The sequence below is a fragment of the Gavialis gangeticus genome, unplaced genomic scaffold (genome assembly GCF_001723915.1).
Source record: "Gavialis gangeticus isolate Ggan-Ray unplaced genomic scaffold, GavGan_comp1, whole genome shotgun sequence".
Classification (NCBI taxonomy): Eukaryota; Metazoa; Chordata; order Crocodylia; family Gavialidae; genus Gavialis; species Gavialis gangeticus.
The window spans coordinates 143,787,456-143,792,807 of NW_017729024.1; positions in this window are offsets into that span (position 1 = coordinate 143,787,456).

Here is a 5,352-nt window from a genome sequence, read left to right on the forward strand (position 1 = left end):
GGTCACGTGACCACCCTGGTTGCTCCAGCAACCCGCACCTGAGCTGCCCTGGTGATTGGCAGCTCGGCCCATACTACCACCGCCAGTAGCAGGCACCCTGGTGCCCTGCTACACCTTTCCCCTTCCCGCGGTTGAGCCTCCTTAGGAGTGGGGCGCGGGAGTGCCCCACGACAATCAGATAATGGTGAAGAGGGATGTGGGAACCAAGATTGCCTAGCTGGTGGGCTCAAAACCATTTTGGTGGGTGCTATGGCACATAGGCCTGAAGAACCATTGGGTTGTTCTAGTGATGGTCTTATGCCCCAGATGACCTCCTGTAGGAGTTGCGTGGATTAAGTTGCAAGAGGAAGTCACCCAGATGTGTGCAGCCTGCCTGGAATGTTAAAAGGCTAGAGAGGTAAGGCTCCTGAGAGCCCCTTTACTGCCTATACCTATTGTTGATGTTCCCTTTTCCTGGGTGGCATTGGACGCAGTGGGACTCCTATCCAGAAGTAGTGTGGGTAATCAGTATATTCTAGTATTTATACGCATCACACTACCTTGATGCCATGCCACCCCACTCAGTGACTGCCCCCCTCATTGCAGAGGAACTAGTCAAGTGGATCTCTTGAATGGGCATTCCACAGGAGACCCTAACTGACCAGGGCCAGAATTTTATGTCAGGTGTGTTGCAAGCCATATGCCAGACCCTCAGAGTCACCCACTTCTGTACACCCGCAGACCAATGGGTTGGTCAAATGACTTAATGGAATCTTGAAGAGGATGTTAAAGTAGTGTACTCAGGCCAACCCACAAAAGTGGAACCTGATGATATCACCCATACTATTCACAATACAGGATATACCACAAAACTCACTGAAATGTTCCCCATTCGAGTTATTATTTGGCCATACACCTCAAGGCCCCTTGCAGGTGATAAGAGCAGGATGAGAACAGCTGGGCAGAGTGAAGAGGATGGCTGAGGGATACAAGAAAGAGTTTCAAGAACATATCCATGTTGCACAATGGGTGGCCAGCAAAAAACTTTGAGTGGCCCAGCAAGAACAGGAGGCCTACAATGCTGGAACCAGACTTTGACAGTTCAAGGTGGGGCAAAAGGTGTTAGTCTTGCTGCCAACGTTCACCAGCAAGTTCTTGACTAAATGGCTAGGCCCATTGAGATCCTTAGGCATATGGGCCCAGATGACTATGAGGTATTTAGATGGGCCATAAAAGAGAGAGGCACAGATTTTTCAAGTCAACTTGCTCTGGAAGTGGTGGGCACCACGAGGATTGCTGGTGACCCTAGGGAAAGAACGGGATGAGCTCAGTCCTGAACTTTCCCCAGACAGGGGTGGAAACCCTAAGCACCTGCTACCACAGACTGGGGAAGAACTGATGGCTGACCAGAAACAGGAGCTCCAAAGATACACTTCTAGGTTCCAAGATGTTTTTAGGGATGAGTCAGGATGGGTCTGCCACACCGAACGTCATATCTACACCTGGGGCAGGGTGGTGCAGGAGCATTGGCTCCCGGTGCCTCATCATCTTCATAAAAAAATACCCCAAGAGTTATGCAGGATGTTCCAGCAAGGGGTTATCAGGCCCTCCAGAAGTCTATGGAGAAGCCTGCTAGGCCCAGTCCCTAAAAGCAATGGATCACTACAACCTATGTGTGGATTACAGGAAATTAATTGTCATCACCACCTTCAACACTTTTCCTATGCCCAACATTATGGAATTGGTAGAGCACACTGGTATGGCACAAAGCCCTCTGATTACTATCTCATGGTATGACCATAGTATGTGGGCATGAATAATGCAGCCAGGAGTAGTCCAGACTATATCATGAGTGACTATAATGAGGGCACAGGTGGTCTTCTCATCAATCCTCCCAGTCAGCGGTCACTGTCAACAACAAGACCTCCGTGTCAGAGAAGTCAACCTGAAGCTACAGAACAGCTACCCACATCTACGTGAGTTTTGGCTTCTACAACCACGATCTGCACTTCCATGAGAGAGGTATCCTGGGACCAGATGTTCTTCATCTTTCTTCTAAAGGTAAGAGTCTGTTCTTACAGGTTTGCTGATCTTCTCTGAAGGGCTTTAAATTAGATTCATCAGGCGATGGGGCTGCAGTGGACAATGAGAACCTAGGTTCAGAGAACCATGAGCCATGAGATGGATCAGCCCAGGTAAGCACTAAGAGACCTGATAGACATCAGGATAGAGGGGTACCAAGGGCACCCATCGGGGGGCTTAAATGCACTACACTAATGCTAGGAGCATGGGGAACAAGCAGAAGTAATTTGCACTCCTGCTTGCAGGCAACAACTTTGACCTGGTGGGACCCTACTCACAATTGGGCAGTAGGCATTGAAGGTTATAGGTTGCATAGATGGGATAGAGTGGGCAAAAAAGGGGGCGTGGAGGTTGCTGTCTATGTTAAGGAGCAACATACATCTTCTATAATCAAGATGGGATCAGAGGAGGGCCAAATTGAGGTACTGTGGTTTAGAATACAAAGGGGTCGAGGGGAAAAAGGACTTGGTAGTGGGGGTCATCCGCCACACCAGGAGGATGAGCTAAACCTGAAATTCTCCGGGCACCTCTCAGAGGATGTACAGTCAAGAGATATGGTTGTCATGGGTAACCTAAACTACCCTGACATCTACTGGGAGGATCAGTCAGCCAAAACTAATCACTCACATAGGTTCTTAACCTGCATATAGGATCTCCACCTAATGCAGGAGGTATACGATCCCACTAGGAAAAATGCCTTGCTGGACTTGGCGCTGACTATGGGGGACAGCCTGGTGGGGGATCTGCAAGTACAAGACAACCTAGGGGATAGTGACCATCAATTGACTGAATTCATTATCTGGCAAAGGGTGGGAAAAGTAACCAGCAGGGCAGAAGTGCTAGACTTCAGAAAGGCTGCCTTCAGTGTGCTTAGGAGATTAGTTAGTGAGGTATTAAAGCTAAAGAGCATTGACAAAATGGGGGTCCAGGAAGGGTGGTCGTTCCTCAAGGAAGCAATCCTTCGGACACAGAAGGAGGCAATCTCACTGAATAGAAAAGGGGGCAAAGAGGCCAAGAAACCCTCCTGGCTAAACAGGGAAATCCAGGAAAGCCCAAGGGCAAAGACAGGGGCAGACAAGCTGTGGAAGCAGGTGGTAGCTACCAAAGAGGAGTATACCTGCTTGGCTCACACTTGCAGGGAATCAGGAAGGCCAAAGCAGCATTAGAACTCAGGCTGGCGACAAAAATTAAAGACAGCAAAAAGTCCTTCTTCAGGTATATAGGGAGCAAAAAGAAGGCACAGGGCAGCATAAAACCCCTACAGGATAGACATGGGCAATTAGTGACAGATAGGAGGGACAAAACACAGTTCTTCAATGAGTTTTTTGCCTCTGTATTCTTGAACTCAGATCTAGACAAAGGCATTACTGACAGAAGCAAGAAAAACACCAGCCCACCAACAGTCACCTCTGACCTTGTAAACAGATATTTGGAGGGGCTTTAAATCATGGATGTGTTTAAATCAGCAGGACCAGATGAGCTCCATCCAAGGGTGCTGAAAGAATTAGCCAGTGTCATAGCGGAGCCATTGGCATGTCTGTTTGAGCACTCGTGGTGCTCAGGTGAGGTTCCAGAAGACTGGAAAAGGGCCAATGTGATCCCTATTTTCAAGAAGGGGAGGAAGGAGGACCCAAGTAACTATAGATAAGTTAGTCTCACCTCTATCCTTGGGAAAAACCTTGAAAAAATTATCAAGTGCAGTGGGTAATATAATGCTGAAGGGCAACCAGCATGGGTTCATAGCAGGTCTATCCTGCCTGATTTAACCTTGTTTCTTTCTATGACCAGGTCACGAGAGGCAACGTGTGGCAGTGCACCCCCTGCAAAAGGGCACCGCTCACCACCCCACTGCCGACAGCATCTGCAGGCAGTCTGCAATTCCTGCTGGCCTATGCTGGTGCTGCCGGCAGCAACTGTGGGTGGTCACCAACCCTTGGTTAGTACTCAACACCCCCTTCCCAGCCCCACCCCCTGACAGTGCCGGTGGCATCTGTGGGAGCTCCCTTGCTTACTGCTGCCATACTCCCGCTGCTACCATCGCCATGCCCCTCCCAGCCACTGGGGGCACATGCCATTCATGCAGGTCACTAAAAGCTTAGATGCAGAAGTCGAGGTAGATGTCAGCTACTTGGACTTTAAGAAGGCCTTCAACATGGTATCCCATCCTATCCTTATAAACAAATTGAACACCTGTGCCATAGATGATTACACAGTCATATGGGTGGCAAATTGGCTTAAGGGTCATACCCAGAGAGTGGTGAGGGATGGGTTGGTATCAACCTGGAAAGATGTGGGCAGTGGGCCCCCCGCAAGGCTCAGTCCTTGGGCCGATGCTGTTCAATATCTTCATCAGCGACCTGAATAAAGGCATGGAAAGCACTCTGTCCAAATTTGCAGACGACACCAAACTATGGGACAAAGTAAACACATTGATAGGAAAAAACTGAATCCAGGTGGACCTGGACAGATTAGAGAAGTGGGTAGAGAACAACAGGATATAGCTCAACAAGAACAAGTGCAAGGTGCTGCAGCTAGAGAGAGAGGGAGAGGGAATTGCCAGCACACCAAGGCTGAAGGACCTAGACCTTTTCAGCCTCCACAAGAGAAGGCTGTGGGGGGATCTTGTGGCAGTATACAAATTCACTGGGGGATGGGCAGCAGGGAATAGGAGAAGCTGTTTACCAGAGCACCCCTTGGAATAACCAGAAACAATGGCCACAAGCTCATAGACAGTAGATTTAGGTTGGACATCAGAAAGAACTTCTTCATGGTTAGGGTCTCAAGAATCTGGAACAGGTTTCCAAGGGAGGTGGTACTTTCCCCTACCTTGGGGGTCTTCAAGAGGAGACTGGACAAGCACCTAGCTAGGGTCACATGACCCCAGCAGTTTTTCCTGCCACTGGCAGGGGGTCAGATTTGATGATCCTTTGAGGTCTTTTCCAACCTTAGCATCTATCAATCTATGAAGACATGTCCAATATGGATATGTATAAGTGGTACTGGCAGATTTCCATGGCCAGCTGCAATTGGGCCAAAACAGCACTTGGAATCCCTTGGGGGCTTTACGAATTTGTCCAAATGCCCTTCAGCTTACATGGCACGGTGGCTACAGTCCAAAGGTTCATGGATTGCATGTGTGGCACGAAGCCACCTTTGTTTCGCCCCAAAATCTCTGCTCTGTGACAATTTGATTAGGATGGGCCCAGCAGAGGAGACACACCTTTACCCTATCTCTTTAGGTAACCTGAGATGGATACATTCCTGAGGGAGGGGGGAAACCTGCTCCCTCTG